Source organism: Camelina sativa, chromosome 17 (genome assembly GCF_030686135.1).
Source record: "Camelina sativa cultivar CO46 ecotype springtype chromosome 17, ASM3068613v1".
Taxonomy (NCBI): domain Eukaryota; kingdom Viridiplantae; phylum Streptophyta; class Magnoliopsida; order Brassicales; family Brassicaceae; genus Camelina; species Camelina sativa.
Genome location: NC_141896.1, coordinates 35,372,720 through 35,400,090, shown reverse-complemented (window position 1 = coordinate 35,400,090; position 27,371 = coordinate 35,372,720). Strand labels below are relative to the sequence as shown.

General features: G+C 41.1%; 1 pseudogene across 4 annotated transcripts; it reads right to left on the bottom strand.

The window, feature by feature from the left end:
- Nucleotides 1-21,899: 21,899 nt before the first annotated feature.
- LOC104758273 (F-box protein At1g49990 pseudogene) lies at nt 21,900-24,233 on the bottom strand (annotated as a pseudogene). Of its 4 annotated transcripts, none has more exons than XR_015586286.1 (3): nt 22,910-24,233; nt 22,679-22,739; nt 21,900-22,216 (listed from the first exon to the last, which is right to left on the bottom strand). The product of XR_015586286.1 is annotated as an F-box protein At1g49990 pseudogene, transcript variant X1 (transcript). The 4 variants fall into 4 exon arrangements; XR_015586287.1 differs by having other exon boundaries at nt 21,900-22,183; nt 22,910-24,217; XR_015586289.1 differs by having other exon boundaries at nt 22,679-22,719; nt 22,910-24,217.
- Between the last annotated feature and the right edge of the window lie 3,138 nt (nt 24,234-27,371).

Here is a 27,371-nt window from a genome sequence, read left to right as displayed (position 1 = left end):
TAGTTCCTACAAAATTCTATGAAAAAACATATGAGAAACTTAGTAGTGCAAACGGAAGTAGTTTAAAGGTCAACTATAAATTACCTAAAGCAAAAATCTGTAACAAAAATTATTGTTTTAAAACTCAATTTATCCTTGTAAAAAACTTAAGCCAAGAAGTTATACTAGGAACTCCATTTTTTACACAAATTTATCCGTTTAAAGTTACAGAACTAGGAATTACCACAAAAATTGTAGGAGAAAAAATAATGTTTGAATTTCTATCCCCAATGAAAACAAAAGAAATCTTAGCCTTACAAAATTCAAAAATAGAGAAATCCATAAACTTAATAGACGGGAAACAAAAACAGATACAATATCTACAACAAGAAATTAAATACCAACAGATAGAAAAACAACTAAGTGAACCACAAGTCACAAATAAAATAAAAACATTAGAAGCCGAACTACTAAACCAAGTATGTTCTGAACTCCCAAATGCCTTTTGGGAAAGAAAAAAACATATTGTTGAAATACCCTACGAGAAAGATTTTAATGAAAAAAATATTCCAACTAAAGCTAGACCCATTCAAATGAATCAAGAACTTCTAGAACATTGCAAAAAAAGAAATACAAGAATTACTAGATAAAAACTTAATAAGAAAATCTAAATCTCCTTGGAGTTGTTCAGCATTTTATGTAAACAACCAAGCTGAAAAAGAAAGAGGAGTACCACGCTTAGTAATCAACTATAAACCCTTAAACAATGTAATACAATTGATAAGATACCCAATACCAAACAAAAGAGATCTATTAAAACGATTATATGATGCTTGTATATTCTCTAAATTTGACATGAAAAGTGGATTTTGGCAAATACAAATTGTCGAGAAGGATAAATATAAAACAGCATTTACAGTGCCTTTTGGGCATTATGAATGGAATGTTATGCCTTTCGGTTTAAAAAATGCACCATCCGAATTTCAAAATATAATGAATGAAATATTTAACCACTACTCCACCTTCTCTATTGTATACATAGATGATGTTTTAATATATTCAAAATCTATCGACCAACACTTTAAACATCTATACACCTTTTTAAACATTGTTAAAAAGCATGGACTAGTAGTATCCGCAAAAAAGATGCAAATATTTCAAACAAAAATACGTTTTTTAGGCCACAACATATATCAAGGTACTATAACACCTATATCTAGATCTATAGAATTTGCAAATAAATTTCCAGATGAAATAAAAAAAAAATCACAATTACAAAGATTTTTAGGTTGCTTAAACTACATATCTGATTTTCTACCTAATCTTCGAAAAACTATACAACCATTATTTCAACGATTACAAAAGAACCCCATACCATGGTCAAGTCTGCATACTAGTCTAGTCCAGGATATCAAGAAAAAGGTTATAACACTACCATGTCTAGTCATCCCACACCCCAATGCATTCATGGTAGTAGAGACAGATGCATCAGAAATAGGTTACGGGGGGATCCTTAAACAGAAAATGCCAGAATCTACCCAAGAGTCTATAGTTCGTTTCCACTCAGGAGTTTGGCTTGGACCACAAAAGAATTACTCTACAGTTAAAAAGGAAGTTTTATCTATAGTAAATTGTATTTCTAAATTTCAAGATGATTTAATAAACGAAAAGTTTTTACTACGTGTCGATTGAAATCGGCCAAAGAGATTTTACAAAAGGATGTTAAAAACTTAGTTTCTAAACAAATATTTGCTAGATGGCAAGCTATTTTATCTGTTTTTGATTTTGATATACAATATATAAAAGGAGAAAATAATTCTTTACCTGATTTTCTAACAAGGGAGTATTTACAGGGAAAATCTCAAGATCACCAAAATGAGTGAAACACAAAAGAAACCAATGAGTGCATCAGACTACGTCAAGAATCAACCACATTTACAAGGAAAGCAATTAACCACTAGCAACCAATTCTCTCCGTTGGCGGAATTTCCTCCCCTATCCTATGCAAAAGCCGTCAACCCCCAGCCACAAAAAATATCCAATCCATCCACCTCACAAAAAACCGTAGACCAAAAATCGTCCTACTTCCTTAAACCACAACGCCAACACCTTATTACAACCTCATTTACCAAACCAATATCCCTTAAAGACCTAACCCAATATACCAACCGCATATTTTACGAAGAAAGCCAATACCTTACCGACAACCTTACCAAAAACCGCACATTCTACAAATTCATTCTCGTAGACACCAAATCAGTAGAAATAACCCACCATACCGACAAGAATGACTCAAACCTCATTTCCTACTCCACCTGCAAAATCCTCAAAGTATGCAATCCCCAAGATCTCGGATTCATAAACCTGCACACTGCAAAAGAATTCTCCATCCCGGGGTTCCATATTCCAAGATTTACCTACATAGATTACCAGAAAGCCTTTATCCACACCTTTTACTTGCGAACCTATGATCACTCCTGGTTCCTCTCCTTCGACTTTCATTGCCCCAAGACAATACCAGGATGGTTCTACGAATGGTGGTAGTGGTTTGGCCCAACCGATGACATATATCCTCCCCAAATACTCAAGGTTTCACTACCCTACTACACTAAACACGAAAAGCACCAACTCATCGGCCCTCTACCAAAGATAGCCTTCCACATAGATATGGGAATACCCTGGATACTATCTTGGCACTACAACCTTCTACCCATCTTACCGGAGATGCCATATTCACTAGTCCGAGAATTCAGAATCAAATGGTGGGACAAGTACAACCTCGACCGCTGCTCTTTATCCAACTTGGAGAAATGGATCCAGACACATCAACAAATTAAGCAATCCATAGCTACAGTATCCCGAACATTACCACCTATTCAAACGAAAACTTCGCCCCGCAAACCACCAAGTCCTACAGAATCAACGACTTCGTCCTCCGGATCCAAGAAAAGTAAAGGCAAAGAAAAACTCAAGAAACTCCTCGAGACAATTGCGATGCAAATATCCTCCTCAGACGACGAAGATGATGTAACGCAAGACAACAATACGCAAGACGACAATCCATTTTAAAACATCTTTATCTGAGAAAAAAAAAAGAAAAAAGTGAAAGTATGCTACTACAGCTCTTTTAAATATTTTGAAATCATGCTTGTAATATAACTACATATATATTTAGTATATAATTTTGTAGAAGAAAGAAGCAACCTCTTCCACCGACTCTATCAAGACTCCAATTTTCAAGACAAGATGAAGACAAAAACTCAATTATGCAACAGCTCAACTATCAATACAAGACTTCAAGACCAAGAAATGAAGACTTCAAGACTATAACAAGACAAAGACTTCAATCAACAAAGGATTACTCATCTATCGCAATCTCAAAAATAGGACACGTCTACAACAATTTATGCAACTTAATGCAACTTCATCCAGCTTTGTATAAATAAGGAAGTGAGAGTAATAGGAGAGGGCAGAGTGTTTTTTAGCGATCATTCACAAATTCCCTATACATCCTACTCTCTAGTTTTCATAAGTTTGTTTTCAAAGTTTGTACCTTTACTCTTGTATTTAAACCAAGTTTAAATAAAGTAAGTTTTAATCATCTCTCTTGTCTTTATTTTAAGTTAATCGTTTTATCTATAAACTTGTTTTTTCCTATACTTATACAACAATCTAATATATATTCTATATATATTATTCTGGATTTTGTTTTAAGAACGAATGGTATCAGATGAAACGATCGACCTTTTTTTTTAATAAATAAATAATAAATATAATATAATAAAATAAACTACAACTAGTGGTTCCATACCCACTAGCCACCTAACCACAAACACATTCAACAGCGGAAATAACCAACCAATATTCAATAATAATCCAATAATAAAATATAACCATTTCCAACATAATCAATATCCAAAACAACAGGAATCATAGAACCAGCAACCTAGCAATGTTCTAATAACCCAACTCTAGCAACCTAGCAAAGTCAGACAACATAAAACAGAGTCCCTAGAACATCCTCCTCTTCATTGCCTGGATTCCACGATCATACTTTGCCTTTACCTGCACCACAAACACATATTGCAATGCATGAGTATTTAATAAACACTCAGTAAGGCAATCCTCCCATCTACTGGGCTATACACAGAAGCAATAGAGTATCAATAATCATCACACAACAATCAACAACAACGAATAACAAACCAGGACTTAGCATCGACCGACGCCACACATGCATCGACCGATGCCAAATGGGGAAGCATCGATCGACACCGAAGCTGCATCGGTCGATACCCAGTCTGCATCGACCGACGCATGCTCGACGTAACACGAAAACCCTAGAGTTTTACGCGCCGTCCTCGCACTTGCATCGACCGATGCAAGATATGCATCGATCGACGCAACGTCGAGCACCGTGATTTCCCCGAAGCTTCTCGCCGGATCTTCGTTCCTACAACCACAAAACTCGATCCCAAGCCACAAGAAAGCTTCCTAACGTCCCTAGCAACGATCTAACAAGCCTAACAACACACAACAAGCAGATTAAAGAATCCTCTAGCTTAGATAAGCCATGGTCATGCACTTACCTTTGCCACAGAAGAACTAAGCCTCAAACAATCAAGAACAAGCCTCTAGGAAGCTCCTACAACGATCCCAGCTACAGATCTCACCAAGAAAAGCCTCAAATCTCCAGAAATCACCAAGAACACTGAAAAACCTTTTCTCTCTTTCGTTTCCTCTCAAAAACGGCCAAACTCGCCGAATGAGACAAAAAGTCGACTTAAGGGTTTCCCTAACCCAAAACGCAGCGTTTGACTTAAGTCAAAACGCAGAGAATTGCACATGCATCGACCGATGCACCTCTTGCATCGACCGATGCAATCCCCTAAACCGGGATTTCGGTTCATGGATGTTACAATTCTCCCCCACCAAACTGGATTTGTCCTCGAATCCCAAACAACCATCAGCCAAGGACTCCCGTGCAACCGTCTCCACGGCCCGCACTCCTCCGACCGATCCACAGAAGGTCACCTCTAGGCAATAAACTCACGCTCCAGGCGTCATTTGCTCTTGACTTTTTGGACTTTCCTTTACTCATAGGCCTAAACCTTGAGTTTTTATTGGCTCCTCATCAGACCTAAGTCTGCAAGCCAAATGATATAAGGAAAAATCCAAACTCGTCTCTCGGGTTGCCACCCTACAGCGCGCCCCCGAATCGTCATCCGAAGTCGATATACCAACCATATTCCCAAGCCACAAAGTCTATGAATATGGCAGTACTAGGAGAACCTAAGTCCCCCAAGAGTCGCGAGCAAACGATTCTGAACACGTCTGAGTCCTATCCCTATCCAGGTTTCCTTCCCGTGACTCGCGTAAAAACATCTCAATGTTCTACCAGCCACATATTCCCTCACTGGAATACTTCATGACCACACAAGGATCATATACACGCCACACGGGCCGCCACAAAGGCCAACAAAATATCCTCACGAGGACCGCCACCAAGGCCAACAAATGTCCTAAAAAGGACCGCCACCAAGGCCACTCGTCCCAAAGGACCGTCACAAAGACCATCTGTCCCGAAGGACCGTCACAAAGACCATCTGTCCCGAAGGACCGTCACAAAGACCATCTGTCCCGAAGGACCGTCACAAAGACCATCTGTCCCGAAGGACCGTCACAAAGACCATCTGTCCCAAAGGACCGTCACAAAGACACTCTGGCTAAACAGCCCGCCACAAAGGCCAACAAATGGCTAAAAGCCCGCCACAAAGGCCACACAATTGGCTAAAAGCCCGCCACAAAGGCCACACAATGTCTAACAAGACCGCCACACACAGGCACTCTGACTCGAAAGTCCGCCACAAAGGCCACACAATGTCTAACAAGACCGCCACATACAGGCACTCTGACTCGAAAGTCCGCCACAAAGGCACAAAAGCCCCTCCAAGGCTTCCCACCGCTAAAATGGACAAATTCTGACTCCCACAGAACTTCCCATATTTAGCACTTTCCATTTTTTGAACTTTCCAATTTTAGAAACTTCTCTTCACAACCCCGCCTCACGGAAACTTTGTACCCCAAACACCACCTCATCTTGTTACTGAGTCGCACAACCAACCACCCCAAGCGACCGAGTAACAAGAGAGATGGGCTGGGATACTCCATTCCCGCTCCAGCCACGGATTACAGATGGGACCAGGCTAAACAAGCTCACGTCGCGGCTTGCTTCTTATACCACTTCTTGAACCTTGCCTTCATCCTTGCCTCAGGCTCCCAAGTCTGCTCCTCAACACCATCACAGTCCCACAGGACTCTCATCAAAGGAATCTTCTTTTTCCGAAGTTCCTTGATCTTCCTCTCGAGAACCCTCACTGGTCTCGCCTCCACAGTCATGTTAGGCTGAAGATCCTCAGGAATCTTAGCCAACACCTGCTCACCCTCACGGAGGCACTTCCGCAACATAGACACATGGAAAACCTTATGGAATGCACGCATAACCTCAGGTAACTCCAATCTATATGCCACTGGTCCAACCCGCTCAATCACTCTGAATGGACCCATATACCTCGGACTCAACTTAGTCTCTGACAATGACCTGTTCGGACCCCGCAACATGGCCATCTTGAGGTACACTCTGTCTCCTACCTGAAACTCAAGATCTCTCCTCCTCCTATCAGCATAACTCGTCTGCCTATCCTAAGCCTCTTTCATGTTCAGCTTGAGAACCTGAATCTTCTCTGAGGTCTCCTGAACAATACTAGCACCAAACATACTCCTCTCCCCCACCTGAGTCCAGCATAATGGTGTACGACATGGTCTCCCATACAAAGCCTCATAAGGAGCCATCTTAATACTCGCCTGATAGCTGTTATTGTAAGCAAACTCTACCAGGTTCAGGTGATCTGCCCAATGGCCACCCCAATCCAACACACACATCTTCAGCAAATCCTCCAGCGTCTGGATCGTCCTCTCAGACTGTCCATCTGTCTGGGGATGATAAGCTGTACTCATATGCACCTTAGTGCCCATCTCTGCCTGAAATGCCTTCCAGAACACCGAAGTGAACTTGGAATCTCTGTCAGACACAATGCTCGCTGGCACCCCATGCAATCTGACTATCTCTCTCACATACTTCTTAGCCAAGACCGCTGCTCCATCAGTCTTCTTAATGGCTAGAAAATGTGCAGACTTAGTCAACCGGTCCACAATGACCCAAATAGCATCAAAGGTCCGTGACACTGGCAATCCTACCACGAAATCCATGGTGATCATATCCCACTTCCACTCAGGAATGGGTAAACTCTTCAGTAACCCGCCAGGAACCTGATGCTCAGCCTTCACTAGCTGACACACATCACACCTCGAAACCCAACTAGCTACATCCTTCTTCATCCCGACCCAATGATAGTACCTCTTGAGATCACGGTACATCTTAGTCGCTCCTGGATGAATAGACAACTTGCTCGCATGAGCCTCTCTCAGAATCTCCTGCCTCAACTCCTCATCCTTGGGCACACACACGACCGTGCACCAAGATAGTACCATTATCTGAGACCTGATACTCTGAATCCACATCCTTAGAGGCATTCACCAGCCCCAAATCCTTCTCCTGAGCCAACCGCACTCTACTCAGAAGATCTGCTCTATCTACTGCTTCCAAACCCAACGGTTCCTGTGAAACAGCACATAAGCTCAAAGCACTAATCTCCCCTACCAGAGACTCCAACTCCTGCTCCTGAGCCGAAGCTACCCTCTTCCGACTCAGAGCATCTGCAACCGTGTTAGCCTTACCAGGATGATAGGCTATCTCCAAATCATAATCTGCCACAAGCTCCATCCACCGCCTCTGTCTCAAATTCAACTCAGGCTGAGTGAATATATACTTCAGGCTCTTATGATCTGTAAACACTTGTACCTTTGCACCATAAAGATAAGATCTCCAAATCTTCAGGGCAAAAACTACAGCACCCATCTCCAAGTCATGAGTAGGATAGTTGCCTTCATGCACCCGTAACTGCCGCGAAGCATAGGCAATTACCTTCCCATGCTGCATCAGAACACACCCCAAACCAACTCTAGATGCATCTGTATAAACCACATAGGGTTCTCCCTGCTCAGGCAAAGCCAACACTGGCGCAGTAGTCAACATCTCCTTCAGGCTTGCAAAGCCTTCCTCACACTCTTCTGACCAGACAAAAGGAACATCCTTCCCTGTCAACTTAGTCATAGGACGTGCTCTGCTTGCAAACCCCTGCACAAATCTCCTGTAGTAACCTGCCAATCCAAGGAAACTTCTGATCTCTGTGGCATTCTACGGTCTAGGCCAATCTCTGATAGCCTGAATCTTCTCTGGATCTACAGAAACCCCCTCTGCAGAAACAATGTGACCCAGAAAGCCCATCTCACGCTGCCAAAAACTACACTTGCTCAACTTGGCAAACAACTTCTGCTCCCGCAGCTTCTCCATAACTGCCCTCAAATGCACTGCATGCTCCTCAGGACTCTTAGAATAAACCAGGATATCGTCGATGAAAATGATGACAGATACATCCAGAAACTCCTGAAACACACTGTTCATCAATCTCATAAACGCTGCTGGCGCGTTTGTCAATCCGAAGGGCATCACCACAAACTCATAGTGCCCATACCTCGTCCTGAAAGCAGTCTTCCTCACATCTGCCTCATCTATCGGTATCTGATGATAACCCGACGCCAGATCTACCTTAGAGAACCAAGTAGCACCCCTCAACTGATCCAACAACTCATCGATCCTAGGAAGAGGATACTTGTTCTTCACAGTGACCCGGTTCAAACCCCGATAATCAATACACAACCTGAAACTTCCATCCTTCTTCTTCACAAACAACACCGGCGCTCCCCACGGTGATACACTAGGACGGATGAATCCCTTACTCAATAAATCCTCTAACTGCTTCTTCAGCTCTGCCATCTCTGCTGGAGCCATCCTGTAAGGAGCCTTGGATAACGGCAACGTCCCTGGTTCCAGTTCAATGGTGAAAGGATCCGACCGAGATGGTGGTAATCCCTGCAAAGACAGAAACACATCCTCAAACTCCTCCACTACCGGAATACCGCCAACCGTAGACTTCCCCACTGACTCTGGCATAGATATAGTAACCAAATAAGCCTCACGGCCCTTCTCGATCATCTTCCCAGCCTGAATGGCTGAGATCACGAGACTCCCCGAAGTCGGTCTAATACCCTGGAATACCAACTTCCCTCATGAACGCTCAAACTCCACTCTACCCCGGTGGCAATCCAAATGCACCCTATGCCGATGCAACCAATCCATCCCGAGAATAACATCATACAGCTCCACTGGACTGATAAGCAAATCTGCTGGCCATGACTCTCCTGCGATCTGAATATCAATTCCTCTAGCCCGTCCAATCACTCTCAGGAACTCACCTCCCGCAACCCTGACAACTCCTGCATGCTCTCCAGGATCCCCGCTGATCCCCGCACACTCTGCACACTCTGGAGTAATGAAGCTATGCGAAGCTCCAGAATCAAACATAACGTGGGACTTAAACCCGCCCACCAACAAGGTCCCTGTGATCGCCCCGTCACTGGTTCCACCAGTCTCAGCTGTCGTGTAAACCCGTGGCGCCTGCTCAATCTGTGCCACCTGCTGACCTCCAGGCTCCACCTGCTGCAACGCTGCCACTGCTGCCGGCTGCAACTTGGGACAAAAAGGCCTGATGTGCCCTGTCTCCCTACGGTGATAACATACCCGTGGTCCTGTCGACGGAACACTCCTCTTGGGACAACTAGCAACCCTGTGATCTCTGCTCCCACAACCGAACCAACCTGCACCACTCGGCTTCTGCGTAGCCTCCCACTTCCTCTTGGTTCCCTGAGCATGCCTACCGCCCCTGCTAGAACCACCCTGCTGCTGAGCCTTACTAGGCTGAACTGCTGGAGTAACCGACACTGACTGTGCCCGGATATCCTCCTCAATCTCTGCTGCAGTCTCAACCAGCTCTGCACGCGTAGCATAATACCTCCCTCTATAGTGAACTCTCAAATCATCACGTAGAGCCCTCATAAACCTCCTGACCTGAGCCTCCTCAGGCTCCATAGCCCGACCCCCATAACACAGAAGTCGACTGAACTCCAAGTCCAGCTCCCGCACTGACCGTGTCCCCTGAGACAACTGAAGGAACTGCACCTCCAGACGATCCAATGCCTCTCTAGGAAAATACTTGCGGTTGAACTCCAAAATGAAGTCAGCCCAAGCCATCTCCCGCTGCACCCTCCTAGCAGCCACAGATCTCCACCACAACTCAGCATCACCACTCAAAAAGTAGACCCCTATGTCCACCCAGAACTCCTCAGGACATCTCAGAGTATGGAAGTTACGTTCCACTCTCGTCCTCCACGCATCCGCAGCAGTAGGATCTACACCTCCCGAAAACTGCTCAGTACGCAACCGACCCATCTCTGTCAACATGCTGAGATAACGAGCATGGACCCCCGCATCCGCAGCCACTGGCTGCCGCTCCTCCGCCACCACTGGTGGCACTACCTGAGCCCGAGCCGGTACCACTGGTGGTAACCGCTCTAACACCTGTGCTAGCAAAGCCGCAACGTCAACACCAGGGACTCCACCTGCTGGGACCCCCACACCCGGGACCCTAGCATCAGTGGCCACTGGAGCATCAACACCGCCCCCTCTTGCCACACTCATGGAATCCCCCGGAACACCCTGCCACTCGCCAACACCCTAAGCTGTCACACTCTGGTCCTCGGTCTCACTAACCACTGGGGCTCTGCCCCTACCACGACCACGTCCGCGATCACGTCCGCGTCCACGACCTCGACCAGCCACAGCATCCTCTCTAACCATCTGCACTACCATGAACAGAAGGCTAAGCAAACAATTTCTATTATAACACAGAAACATAAACTCACCGTGGAATCACACACTCGGCTCGAAGAGGATGTTCTAGGACTCCATGCCACACATAATTGACTAACTCACATAATCAATCAAGACATGCAATCCCAAACATCTACAACAGAAACCTAGTGAACCCAAACCTAGAACCGTAAGGGCTCTGATACCAAAATGAAACGACCGACCTTTTTTTTCTTAATTAACAAATAATAAATATAATATAATAAAATAAAATACAACTAGTGGTCCCATATCCACTAGCCACCTAACCACAAACACATTCAACAGCGGAAATAACCAACCAATATTCAATAATAATCCAATAATAAAATATAACCATTTCCAACATAATCAATATCCAAAACAACAGGAATCATAGAACCAGCAACCTAGCAATGTTCTAATGACCCAACTCTAGCAACCTAGCAAAGCCAGACAACATAAAACCGAGTCCCTAGAACATCCTCCTCTTCATTGCCTGGATTCCACGATCACACTTTGCCTTTACCTGCACCACAAACACATATTGCAATGCATGAGTATTTAATAAACACTCAGTAAGGCAATCCTCCCATCTACTGGGCTATACACACAAGCAATAGAGTATCAATAATCATCACACAACAATCAACAACAACGAATAACAAACCAGGACTTAGCATCGACCGACGCCACACATGCATCGACCGATGCCAACTGGGGAAGCATCGATCGACACCGAAGCTGCATCGACCGATGCAAGTTACACTTGCATCAGTTGATACCCAGTCTGCATCGACCGACGCATGCTCGACGTAACACGAAAACCCTAGAGTTTTACGCGCCGTCCTCGCACTTGCATCGACCGATGCAAGATATGCATCGATCGACGCAACGTCGAGCACCATGATTTCCCCGAAGCTTCTCGCCGGATCTTCGTTCCTACAACCACAAAACTCGATCCCAAGCCACAAGAAAGCTTCCTAACGTCCCTAGCAACGATCTAACAAGCCTAACAACACACAACAAGCAGATTAAAGAATCCTCTAGCTTAGATAAGCCATGGTCATGCACTTACCTTTGCCACAGAAGAACTAAGCCTCAAACAATCAAGAACAAGCCTCTAGGAAGCTCCTACAACGATCCCAGCTACAGATCTCACCAAGAAAAGCCTCAAATCTCCAGAAATCACCAAGAACACTCAAAAACCTTTTCTCTCTTTCGTTTCCTCTCAAAAACGGCCAAACTCGCCGAATGAGACAAAAAGTCGACTTAAGGGTTTCCCTAACCCAAAACGCAGCGTTTGACTTAAGTCAAAACGCAGAGAATTGCACATGCATCGACCGATGCAATCCCCTAAACCGGGATTTCGGTTCACGGATGTTACATCAGAGCCAAGAGATTTTTACCTATAGTATGAATAATATATGTTTATCTTAAAACATCCAAGCTAAAAGATACATGTTTAACCTATACTTAAGCCTAGTGTTAGAAACCAAGCTACCAGTACCTTGTCAAAACGTTGATAGCATAGGTGTTCCAGGCTGTAAGACCAGGAGGCAGTGAGTCCGTTGGTAAGCCCATGCGTCAGACGCCATCGATAAGATCGGTTAGTTTGCATTTTTAGCATCAGTTTAAGGATACTTTAAACATGGCATCTAAGGTTAGGAAGTTTTTTTAAGTCTAAGCATGCATCATCCTCTACATCTCAAAAAACAATTAATTCAAGAGAAATTATGTCAAAAATTACAACTTTTAATCAAGAAATATCAAAAGATCAACTACCGCATGTTAATCCACAAAATATATATCAAATAGGAGCTTTTGATTTTAAAACTGCATATTCAATCAAAGAACATGAACAAACTTTATCATTACAAAATGAATTTGAAGAAATTAAACTACTTTCTTCTATGGCTTTAGAAAACTATAAAAGAAAAAACTTTAATTATATTCATTTTGGTCTAATACAAATAGCAATTAAACATTTATCTAGAACAGGGATTGATTCTCCAATACTTATGTTATTAAGAGATAAAACACTTTTAAAATTTGATGACTCTTTATTAGGAGCAGTACAGTCAAACTTATGTAACGGAGCTATATATTTTAATTGTGCACCAAATTTTCAAGTAAGCTGACCTTACAATATTTAATACTTTAGTTTTAAACGTACATTAACAAATAGAAAGTGTACGTTGTTACTTATAGTTTGTGGATTATTATACTTTAGTTTTATTATACTTTAGTTTTTCTTTAGTTTTATTATACAAAGAGCATCAAACAAGAATATTTATTATACTTTAGTTTTTCTTTTTCGCGTCTTTATTAACTTTGTGAATTGTCTTACCAAGTCAGACCCTTTTACATCATCTTCCTTCACTTCTTCACAGTCCTTCATGTCATCCACCTCTTTAACTTCGCCACAAGAGCCAGACCCTTCCTTGTTTGATGTAAACACCAATTTTCTTCTCTTTTTTAAAAAAACAAGATAGTCAAAAGCTTTTGGTTTCAAGTAAAGCTTTTGGGAAGGATGAAGAATGGGTGAAACAACCGACCTTTTTTTTTTTTTAATAATGAATAATAAATATAATATAATAAATAACTACAACTAGTGGTCCCATACCCACTAGCCACCTAACCACATTCACAACTAACAGCAGAACAACATACCAATAGATATCCAATAAACCAATAACCAATAAAATAATATCCAGTATTGATTCCAAACAGCATAATTCAAATAACCAGCAATCCTAACAATGCTCTAAGACTCAACTCTAGCAACCTAACAATGCCAGGTAAACAATCCATCGAGTCCCTAGAATATCCTCCTCTTCATTGCCTTTGATTCCACGATCACACTTTGCCTTTACCTGCACACCACAAACAACAATTGAGATGCGTAAGTATTATCACAAATACTTAGTGAGGCAATCCTCCCATCTACTAGGCTATACACACAAGCAATAAGATCTCTACATGCCACAAACAACAATCAAATAAACAAACCAGGCAATATACAAGGCATACAACAATCCGTCGTAGCTGAAAGAAGGGTGTCGACCGACACCAGAAGGGGTCGATCGACACTGACAATCTGGTGTCGACCGACAACATACTGGTGTCGACCGACACCCTGCCCGACACTCCCGAAAACCCTAGTTTGTGTCGACCGACACCTCCACATGGCATCGATAACCACTCGCCAAAGTCTCGAGCCGTCCTCGCGTTAGTGTCGACCGACACCCAACTGGTGTCGACCGACACCGTTGCCGAGCAGCGATTTCCTTTGATCAAAATCTCTGAATCTCGCCTCCAATCTTCTCCAATCCGCTCCTTGCACTCCCAGAAGCCAAACCCAGCCAAAACAACGACGAAATACCATAGAGAACTCAAAGAAACAACCACATAAGCACCAAATCACATAAAATCTAGAGATCTTAGCTTAGATAAGCCATGGTCATGCACTCACCTCTTTGCAGGAAGATTCTGACCAATAAGAACAAATTCCCTCACTCCTAGCAAGCTTCTACCACTTTCCCAGCCTCAGATCTTCCAAGAACAGCAAGGAATCTCACCAATCTCTCTCAAAAGCTCCAGAACCAACTCTCTCCTTTGTTTTTCTCTAAAAGCGGCCAAATAACACAAAAACACGACCCTAGGTCGTTTTCCCCCTTTTACAACTCGATTTTAGGGATTTCCTAAACCAACCACGCAAACCGGGCAATTAAAATCGAACCGACCAAACCGGCTACAACTAGTGTCGATCGATACCTCATGTGGTGTCGATCGACACCCTCACCAAAATCTCAAAATTCGGTTTGCGGGTGTTACAATTCTCCCCCACCAATCTAGATTCGTCCTCGAATCTCGAACAACCATCAGCCAAGGACTCATATGCAGCCGTCTCCACGGCCCGCACTCCTCCGACCGATCTACAGAAGGTCACCTATAGGCGATAGACTCACGCTCCAGGCGTCATTTGCTCTCGACTTTTGGACTTTCCTCTACTCATAGGCCTAAACCTTGAGTTTTTATTGGCTCCTCATCAGACGTTAGTCTGCATGCCAAATGTTGGCTCCTCATCGGGCCTAAGCCCGCATGCCATAACATATGAGGAAAAGTCCAAACTCGTCTCTCGGGTTGCCACCCTACAGCGCGCCCCCGGATTGTCATCCGAAGTCGATATACCAACCATACTCCCGAGCCACAAAGTCTCTGAATATGGCGGTACTAGGAGAACCTAAGTCCCCCAAGAGTCGCGAGCAAACGATTCTGAACACGTCTGAGTCCTATCCCTATCCAGGTTTCCTTCCCGTGGCTCGCGTAAAAACATCTCAATGTCCTACCAACCACATATCCCCTCACCGGGATACCCCATGACCACACAAGGATCATATACACGCCACAAGGGCCGCCACAAAGGCCAACAAAATGTCCTAACGAGGACCGCCACCAAGGCCAAACAAATGTCCTAAAGAGGACTGCCACCAAGGCCACTCGTCCCGAAGGACCGTCACAAAGACCATCTGTCCCGAAGGACCGTCACAAAGACCATCTGTCCCGAAGGACCGTCACAAAGACCATCCGTCCTGAAGGACCTTCACAAACACCATCAGTCCCGAAGGACCGTCACAAAGACCATCCGTCCCGAAGGACCGTCACAAGGACACTCTGGCTAAACAGCCCGCCACAAAGGCCAACAATTGGCTAAAAGCCCGCCACAAAGGACACACAATTGGCTAAAAGCCCGCCTTAAAGGCCACACAATGTCTAAAAAGACCGCCACACATAGGCACACTGACTCGAAAGTCCGCCACAAAGGCCACACAATGTCTAAAAGACCGCCACACACAGGCACACTGACTCGAAAGTCCGCCACAAAGACCACAAAAGCCCTTCCAAGGCTTCCCACCGCTAAAAATAGATAAATTCTAATTCCCGTAAAACTTTCCATATTTAGCACTTTCCATTTTTGGAAACTTTCCACTTTTGGAAACCTCTATTCCAGGAAACTTTCCTCCAAAACCCCGCCTCACGGAAACTTTGTACCCCGAACACCACCTCATCTTGTTACTGAGTTGCACAACCAACCATCCCAAGCAACCGAGTAACAAGAGAGATGGGCTGGAATACTCCATTCCCGCTCCAGCCACGGATTACAGATGGGACCTAGCTAGACAAGTTCAAGTCGCGGCTTGCTTCTCATACCACTTCTTAAACCTTGCCTTCATCTTCGCCTCAGGCTCCCAAGTCTGCTCCTCAACACCATCACAGTCCCACAGGACACTCATCAAAGGAATCTTCTTCTTCCAAAGTTCCTTGATCCTCCTCTCGAGAACCCTCACTGGTCTCGCCTCCAATGTCATGTTAGGCTGAAGATCCTCAGGAATCTTAGCCAACACCTGCTCACCCTCACGGAGACACTTCCGCAACATAGACACATGGAAACCTTATGGAATGCACGCATAACCTCGGGTAACTCCAGTCTACATGCCACTGGTCCAACCCGCTCAATCACTCTGAATGGGCCCATATACCTTTGACTCAACTTAATCTCTGACAATGACCTGTTCGGACCCTGCAACATGGCCATCTTGAGGTACACTCTGTCTCCTACATAAAACTCAAGATCTCTCCCCCTCCTATCGGCATAACTCCTCTGCCTATCCTGAGCTTCCTTCATGTTTAGCTTGAGAACCCGAATCTTCTCTGAGGTCTCCTGAACAAAACTAGCACCAAACATGCTCCTCTCTCCCACCTGAGTCCAGCATAATGGTGTACGACATGGTCTCCCATACAAAGCCTCATAAGGAGCCATCTTAATACTCGCCTGATAACTGTTGTTGTAAGCAAACTCTACCAGGTTCAGGTGATCTGCCCAATGGCCACCCCAATCCAACACACACATCCTCAGCAAATCCTCCAGCGTTTGGATTGTCCTCTCAGACTGTCCATCTATCTGGGGATGATAAGCTGTACTCATATGCACCTTAGTGCCCATCTCTGTCTGAAATGCCTTCCAGAACACTGAAGTGAACTTAGAATCTCTGTCAGACACAATGCTCGCTGGCACCCCATGCAATCTGACTATCTCTCTCACATACTTCTTAGCCAAGACCGCTGCTCCATCAGTCTTCTTAATGGCCAGAAAATGTGCTGACTTAGTCAACCGGTCCACAATGACCCAAATAGCATCAAAGGTCCGTGACACTGGCAATCCTACCACAAAATCCATCGTGATCATATCCCACTTCCACTCTCGAATGGTAGACTCTTTAGTAATCTGCTTGGAACCTGATGCTCAGCCTTCACCAGCTGACACACGTCGCACCTCGCGACCCAACTAGCTACAACCTTCTTCATCCCGACCTAATGATAGTACCTCTTGAGATCACGGTACATCTTAGTCGCTCCTAGATGAATAGAAAACATGCTCGTATGAGCCTCCCTCAAGATCTCCTATCTCAAATCCTCATCCTTGGGCACACAAATCCGACCGTGCACCAAGATAGTACCATTAGTTGAGACCTGATACTCTGAATCAACATCCTTAGAGACATTCACCAGCCCCAAATCCTTCTCCTGAGCCAACCACACCCTGCTCAGAAGATCCGCTCTATAAGCCGCCTCCTAACCCAATGGTTCTCGAGAAAACCGCACACAAGCTCAACGCACTGATCTCTCCTACCAGAGACTTCATCTCCTGGTCCTGTAGTAACCTGTCAAACCAAGGAAACTCCTGATCTTAGTGATATTCTGTAGTCTAGGCCAATCCCTGATAGCCTGAATCTTCTCCAGATCTACAGAAACTCACTCTGCAGAAACAGTGTGACCCAGAGAACCCATCTCAAGCTGCCAAAAACTACACTTGCTCAACTTAGTAAACAACTTTTGCTCCCGCAGCTTCTCCAGAACTGCCCTCAAATTCACTGCATACTCCTTAGGACTCTTAGAAAATACCAGGATATCGTCGACGAAAATGATGACAGACACATCAAGAAACTCATGAAGCACACTGTTCATCAATCTCATAAACGTTGTTGGTACGTTAGTCAACCCAAAAAGGCATCTCCACGAACTCATAATGCCCATACCTCATCCTGAAAGCCGTCTTTCTCACATCTACCTCATCTACCGGTATCTGATGATAACTCGACGCTAGATCTACCTTAGAGAACCAAGTAGCACCCCTCAACTGATCCAACAACTCATAGATCCTAGGAAGAGGGTACTTGTTCTTCACAGTGACCCGGTTCAAACCCCGATAATCAATGCACAACCGGAAACTCCCCACAATGACACACTAGGACGGATGAATCCCTTACTTAACAAATCCTCTAGCTGCTTCTTCAGCTCTACCAAACAAACACTCCAGTATGCCGACATCAACTCGAAGCCACCTGAATGTCAACCCTCTTGTTCGTCCAAGAACCTCTAGTAACTTGTCTCTTAGGGAAAACTTCCACAAGATAGATTAATCCAAAATTAGCTTTCCGCTTAGCTATTCTCCACAGCAAATCATCAATACGAGCGTAATAAAACAAACAAGTACCATACGTTCGCATATTCCGATTCACTGTATCAAATGTTTTGCAGACCGCCAATTTAACCTACTTGACTTGTTTCCCCCCCCCCCCCAGCAAGCTTACCAAAACCTTAACTCTAGTAACCCTGTCCATCTCCAATGAACTTCATCCACCATCGTCGCAACGATTAGTTTATCCTGCCATGAAGGCTTCTCTTGAATCTTATGTACCTGGCAACCATGCCCTTACCGGCTCATATCTGCTGCAGCTCTCCTCCCGGGACTCCAGCACCACCGGCCACTCAATCCTGGCACATCAGCCACACATTCTTGACCACTCTGGTCATAAAACCCTGGCCCACCAGCCAACATAATCCTAAAATCCAATATTAAACCATCATCACTCTTGAGGTCTACATTCCATCGTTATGTTTATACTCACGTTCTATACATTGCTTGCTCCCACCTCTTCCACTCTTAGGTCACAACCTTTGAGTCATACCGATCTCACTCTCAGACCAGCGTCTTCGAGTTATACCGTCTCACTCTTGGACCACAATCCTCAAGATCTTGGTATCAGGGGAACTACTCATCCCCTCAGGAGAACAACGTCCCCTCTGCCACTCTCGGAGCCCTCATCCCCTCGAGCTATCGGTATTCAGGGGAATCACCATCCCCTCAGGAGCAACAATCCTTAACGACTAAAAACATCTCTCGACACAATTACCTCTTGTGGTCCGAGTATAACATTGCAATGTTACACCTGCCCACTCAACTTATAATTTCCAACTGCATTAACCACCACGCAGAGAAATATCTGCTCCAACTGCATATGTCCACCTATCCGCCTCTCTAGGCCCGATACCTCTTGAGAATAATCTCATACCGGTCATCTACAACTGCTCCATCCTCTTAACATAAGGTGGAAAGTCCTCAACATCTGCAGCCCTCGACTGCACCCCGCCACATGCGGCACAACTGGAGCCTACACTGGTACCCCTCTCGGTAACCGCTCCAACAGCACGCCAACAGATCCGCCAAGCGATCATCTCGACCCTGGGCTCCACCTGCTGCAACCCCACACCTGGGTTCCCAGCACCCCCGGCACGCTCACCGGCTAATCCCCTCTGGTCCCTCCTGATACGCTTGCGACCCTCTGACGTACCTCCTCGTGGAACTCTGGACCACACACTCGCTGGCCTCGGGACCCGCCCGACAATGACCACGACCACGTCCCTGTCCACGACCAACAACTCAAACACCTTAACCACTGATCTTCCAAGAACAGAGGCTAACAAGCAGAAAACAAATCAATACCACACAAAGAAACATAACAATAAATCACCGTGGAATCTCATTGAAGGCTCGAAGAGGATGTTCTAGGACTCCATGCCACACACAATTGACTAACTCACATAATCAATCAAGACATACAAATCCCAAACATCTACAGCACAAAAGCCTAGTGAACCCAAACCTAGAACCGTAAGGGCTCTGATACCAAAATGAAACAACCGACCTTTTTTTTTTTTTAATAATAAATAATAAATATAATATAATAAATAACTACAACTAGTGGTCCCATACCCACTAGCCACCTAACCACATTCACAACCAACAGTGGAACAACATACCAATAGATATCCAATAAACCAATAACCAATAAAATAATATCCAGTATTGATTCCAAACAGCATAATTCAAATAACCAGCAATCCTAACAATGCTCTAAGACTCAACTCTAGCAACCTAACAATGCCAGGTAAACAATCAATCGAGTCCCTAGAATATCCTCCTCTTCATTGCCTTTGATTCCACGATCACACTTTGCCTTTACCTGCACACCACAAACAACAATTGAGATGCGTAAGTATTATCACAAATACTTAGTGAGGCAATCCTCCCATCTACTAGGCTATACACACAAGCAATAAGATCTCTACATGCCACAAACAACAATCAAATAAACAAACCAGGCAATATACAAGGCATACAACAATCCGTCGTAGCTGAAAGAAGGGTGTCGACCGACACCAGAAGGTGTCGATCGACACTGACAATCTGGTGTCGACCGACACCCTGCCCGACATTCCCGAAAACCCTAGTTTGTGTCGACCGACACCTCTACATGGCATCGATCGACACTCGCCAAAGTCTCGAGCCGTCCTCGCGTTGGTGTCGACCGACACCCCAACTGGTGTTGACCGACACTGTTGCCGAGCAGCGATTTCCTTCGATCAAAAACTCCGAATCTCGCCTCCAATCTTCTCCAATCCGCTCCTTGCACTCCCAGAAGCCAAACCCAGCCAAAACAACGACAAAATACCATAGAGAACTCAAAGAAACAACCACATAAGCACCAAATACATAAAATCTAGAGATCTTAGCTTAGATAAGCCATGGTCATGCACTCACCTCTTTGCAGGAAGATTCTGACCAATAAGAACGAATTCCCTCACTCCTAGCAAGCTTCTACCACTTTCCCAGCCTCAGATCTTCCAAGAACAGCAAGGAATCTCACCAATCTCTCTCAAAAGCTCCAGAACCAACTCTCTCCTTTGTTTTTCTCTAAAAGCGGCCAAATAACACAAAAACACGACCCTAGGTCGTTTTCCCCCTTTTACAACTCGATTTTAGGGATTTCCTAAACCAACCACGCAAACCGGGCGGCAATTAAAATCGAACCGACCAAACCGGCTACAACTAGTGTCGATCGACACCTCCTGTGGTGTCGATCGACACCCTCACCAAAATCTCAAAATTCGGTTTGCGGGTGTTACAATGGGGTTTGGACCTTTTGGTGCCATGAACAGGTTTTGGGAAAGACAAAAAAGAGGTTTTGATGGAAGGAAAACCAAAGATAACATTGTGTGTTTTTTATTGTTGTTGTGGAGAAAAGTGAAGATGAAGATGAAGGATGAAGTTGATAGAAGAAGATGAAGTTGAGAGTAGAAGACAATTGTTGTTTAAAAAATAAATCAAGTCAAAGCATTTTGAGTCAGTCTTTTTTATTTTGAATGGTAATTCACCGAAGTGGAAATAGTAGTAAAAGAGGTGAAAATTTGGTTTAATGATAGATGATATAGAGATATTAGCAATTCATTATATAACTTACACATAACATAATAATCAATGCATCTAATTGTCCTTCTTTTCTTCTATTCCACATCTTTATTATCTTTGTGAATTGTTTTTTTTTTGTTTTTACATTAGATGCTACACTGATATATCATCATACTTAGATTATTATTATTATTTTTTTTGTGTTTTGTTAACAACATACATTGTACCCTAGTGACTCAATAACAACACTAATACAAATTACTAATGTGTTGCGTTGGTATAGGCCATAGTGTATGTTGTTTCAAAAATTAATGAATTAAATAGTATATAATTAAACCCTTAAAAGCAAAACATAAAAAGCTTTTCAGTGAATCAGATTGTAATTCTTATTTTAAACAAATTTAAACCAAACCAAAAGGATTTTTGATTTTTGTTTTTAATATTCATTTACCCATAATGTTTTTTTTTCTTTTGCATATGCATGTTGTGACAATAACAAGATTGCACCCAGAGTTTTTTTTTTTTTAATATGAAGCCCAAATGTAAAATATTCATGTACAACAAAATCTGGAACACGCTTTTAAACCTAAAGTTTCCAACTCATGTATCAGCTAAAACTCTCTTTACATATTCTTACACAAGAGTGTGTTGTCCGTCAATGATACAAGCTGGCGTTAAGTATACCTCATGTATGTCCCGCTCTTCTGCCAATAGAAATCACTTGTTTCTTCTCAGATCTAAAAGATATGAATATTCGAATAAACATAACTCTAAAATGAACAACAGCAACTTTACAAAAACAAACTGTTACGATGAATAATTGCAATTTTTCGTAAAACACACAACTAAAATTTTTTTACAGATTTTTTTTTGAAAAATTATTCAAAAAGTAAAATTGAAAAAACACAACTTTTAGTGACTTTTATTCGGATTGTTATTATATATAAATTATGTTTGAGAGAGGCCATAAATGTTTGGAAGATTGTAAGTGGTTTTTATAAATTTTAGTTTTTAGATTTTAGATTTTGAAAAAAGTAATTACAAATTAATGGAAAATTGAAAAATAAAATTCTAGATCAAAAACAGACTATTTGTTTAATTTTTCAGACTTGGTAGATCACTTTTTTTATCTTCTTTTGAATTTAAAATTTTTCGCTGAAGACTTTATGAGATCATTAGAAGGTAAAAGAAAAAATTACCGTTGATATAATTCCCAATGAGAAACCTTGCCAACGTCAACCTAGAATCACAAGTAAGAGACTGTGGTCTATATAAATAGGATGCATAACCAAAGATAACATCGCAGAGCTGATTGACCTTATATACTGATTAGTAAGCTAGCGATTATGTTATGATTATAAACCAAAATACATATTAAAGAGAGAAAAAAATAAGCTTTTGCAATAAGTAATTGAAATTTGAAAAATTACCAACTCCCTAAAAAAAGGACAATCAATTTGGTGGACGGGGCACCGAGTCCATCCACTGTGGAAGCACAAATTGGGATAATATAATGGGATATACATCGTGAGTAGCTTCCATATACCCATTACAATCACATGTGTTTATGCGACAACAGCCTTCACTACTAGTCCACTTCTCTGATTCTTGATGAACAATAAACTCTTGGGTCCGCAAGTTACCCGTTACCAAACAATGGTCTCTTTTACGCCATAGGTAGACGATATCAGTATCAAATGGATTCATCGCAATGGGAATACAAAAGGCAAAAGACCATGCCACGTTGATTTCCCGTGAAAGTTGCCACCATCCGTTCTCGGAGTTGTCATTCATCCGTTCTGTTTGAAATCGTCGTAAAATGTAGATAACATCTCCTCCTGAAGTAGTCAAGCACCTCTTACCATTAATTTGGTTAAATATACTAGGGTCAGGGAGAGGTATAACTTGACATTGATCATCATCTTCAGGGCCATAGAAGTCAAAAGATACAATGACCTCATGTTTAGTAGAACTACCTCTTCGTTCCCACATGTAAAGCGTCCCGTTGAGATTCACGGGAGGGTGGTTAACGGGACGAGAGTTTAAAAGTCTCTTCAAAGTCCATAACCCTGTCTCGGACGAATATACATACACTCTCCGTACATACATCCCCCGGTCTCTAGCTTCAACATTTTGACAAGTCCTAACGACTTTGAAGCTTGAAACGACGCCGGCCTTGTCCTCACGCGTTACCAAACCCGTTGCGGCACATGGACATGGAGGCGGAGGTATTTCAACCCATTGTTGTAAAACTGGATTACCAACGAAGGATTTATAACTGCGAGTCGTGCTCTCGAAGACGTCAATCCAACTCAATCCGTTGGAAGAAGCAACGTAGAAGTATTTAGTGGTGGTAGGGAGATTCGGAGGCGTGATATAAGAAGCTAAAGGTTTGGGAAGATTCCATCTCATGCATCCATGGAAGCTTATGGCTTCTGTAATGGGATGACTATAACCAGTTGGGAACATGATCGACCATGACGAAGAGGAGTTCCGGTGCAAAGAAGTGAAGACGAGGCGGAAGTAGGACGATTCTATTACTGTTTTCCAGCTTTTGCACACCAGTTTGAATCCTGCGATGCTTCTCAATGGGAACATCACGAATATCTCCACCAATATGGCATCTGGGATTGTTCTTACTTCGGTCTCCATTGGGATTTTGCTAAAGCTCGTATAAGGTGGGCATGTTTCATATGATGGATGAAATCTCTCTTTTATAATGTGGCTTTACGTTTCGAATTAAGTAACAAGTGTATGAAGATGGACAACAAAATTAGATAAAATAGAATTAGATAAAAATTTTAAATTTCTATTTTATATATATCTGTTTTAAAGATATATATCAATAATTAGATAAAATTATCTATACATTTTAATTAGATATACTAATGTCACTAAACAATGCTATTATTCTTAAATAAAATTATGAAACATATCTTTTCACTTTATTTCTATTTTTTCAAATAAATATAGAAATTTATTTGCATTTATAGATTTGAAGACATTATAGATTTTGCATTTATATCCTACAAAAGGAGTGATAATATACATTTATTTGCATTGTCTATTTAATTTTGCATTGCTCTTTCCCATTAGAATACCAATACTGTACATATGATTTCTTGGACTTTATAGAAAGAGAAAAAAATTATAAGATAGGAATCTTATATAATATGACAAGGTTTTTTTTTTTAACATTGCCTATCGATGCGACATTTGGCGTTTTATTTTTGCAACAGGTGTACTTTACATTAATTTGAAGTTTGATCTTTAAAATTTATTTATTTAGAAAAGTATTCATTTCTTTTATCTTCCACTACCAAATCTTTAATTATTTTCGTTTGTATTATTTATAATATTATTTTATAGCAAGAATCTATATAGTTTATTTTGGTAAAAACAAAATCGTTTTACAAGAATATATTTCATCTAATTTAATTTATAAAACGATTTATAAATTCCTTACTAATGTTCCTTTAAATTTTTTTACTCTTCGTCTACCAAATCTTTAATAATTTTTGGTTTTTAATTTAGTATTATTTCATAGTAAAAATCTCTATAGTTTACTTTTGTTAAAGAAAAAGTAATCTATTTTACAAAGATATATTTATTCTATTTTGTTTTTACGATTTATAAATTATTCACTTATTTTTTTATCACAACCGTAACTTTATTACTTAACTATTTTTATCGGTTTCACATGTCAATATTTACTATATATTAAACTATAATAAAATAGAGTTGTGAGAAATTATCATTTGGTACCACCTATTTTTTTAATATGTGTCATTTTTACAATTTTAATCAAATAAAAAGATACATTATTGCTAATCTAAAACTGAATTGTCTACACACATTTTTTTTAATTTGGGACATTTTATTTGTTCAGTTTTTTTTAGATTACATTTACTTCTCTCAATCAATTACCTTTATGACATTATGGATGGACGTTTTCTTTTGTTCAAACTATTCATGTTGCAATAATGTATATGACCAAATTAATTACAATTAATATGCTTTATAACTGTATTTATTGCCATGAATGTGATTACTCAGAATAATGTGTCAATAAATTCCTTACAAACTTCAAACAATGTTTAGTGTTTTATATAAGATCCAATGTTCACATGACTAATAATGAAGAAAATGATCACTCACTATATGTCTTTCTTTTCCCATCATTTCCCATGGTATTTTTTATTTTATTTTTTCTTATGAAGTTTTTTGTGAAAAAAACATGATGTCTGGCAGTATGATGATTAACAGATTAATTTCTCTATAACTATTTGAAGAAATCGTTTACAAAGCCATGTCAATGTTTTTTTTTTGGGTATCAGAGTTTTGTCAATATTTATTAGCTTCTTTCAAAGGATTATGTTTTATATAGTCATGATTTTAAGTTTTTGTATTGTTTTGTAATGTGGTTTTTTTTGTTGTCAATCATTGGGCCACAACAGGCCGGCCCATTAGCATAATCCCTACATTCATAGGGAGCAGGACTCGATCCCTGGTGTGATGGTGTCTTGTAATGTGGTTTTTTAACTTTGAAACTATAGTTAGAAGTCTTAAGTGATGAAGATGAGCCTAATGCTTGACTCCTAAAGAACAATCTCTTTGGCTTTGAACATTCACTCATAATATTATAGTTGTAAGTCCCTTAGATTTCTCCTCTTAAGTCCATTTAATTTATACGATTTATAAATTCCTCACTAATATTCCTTTAAATTTTTTTACTCTTCATCTACCAAATCTTTAATTATTTTTGGTTTTTAAATTAGTATTATTTCATAGTAAAAATCTCTATAGTTTACTTTTGTTAAAGAAAAAGTAATTTACAAAGATATTTTATTCTATTTTGTTTTTACGATTTATAAATTATTCACTTATTTTTTTATCACAACCGTAACTTTATTACTCAACTATTTTTATCGGTTTCACATGTCAATATTTACTATATATTAAACTATAATAAAGTAGAGTTGTAAGAAATTATCATTTGGTACCACTCTATTTTTTTAACATGTGTCATTTTTTCAATTTTAATCAAATAAAAAGATACATTATTGCTAATCTAAAACTGAATTGTCTACACACATTTTTTTAATTTGGGACATTTTATTATGTTCAGTTTTTTTAGATTACATTTACTTCTCTCAATCAGTTACTTTTATGACATTATGGATGGACGTTTTCTTTTGTTCAAACTATTCATGTTGCAATAATGCATATGACCAAATTAATTACAATTAATATGCTTTATAACTGTATTTATTGCCATGAATGTGATTACTCAAAATAATGTGTCAATAAATTCCTTACAAACTTCAAACAATGTTTAGTGTATTATATAAGATCCAATGTTCACATGACTAATAATGAAGAAAATAATCACTCACTATATGTCTTTCTTTTCCCATGGTATTTTTTAATTTTATTTTTTCTTATGAAGTTTTTTTTGAAAAAACATGAGGTCTTGCAGTATGATGATTAACAGATTAATTTCTCTATGACTATATTTGAAGAAATCGTTTACAAAGCCATGCCAATGTTTTTTTTTTTGGGTATCAGAGTTTTGTCAATATTTATTAGCTTCTTTCAAAGGATTATGTTTTATGATAGCCATGATTTTAAGTTTTTGCATTGTTTTGTAATGTGGTTTTTTAACTTTCAAACTATAGTTAGAAGTCTTAAGTGATGAAGATGAGCCTAATGCTTGACTCCTAAAGCACAATCTCTTTGGCTTTGAACATTCACTCATAATATTATAGTCACTAGAATATATTTCTAAGTTTATGTTTTGTAAATTTGCTTTGTTTTTCGTTATTAAAAGTTCTTTATCCCCATTACAAAAAAATATTTTACTTTGCATATTGATCAAAAGATTGAGCCTAA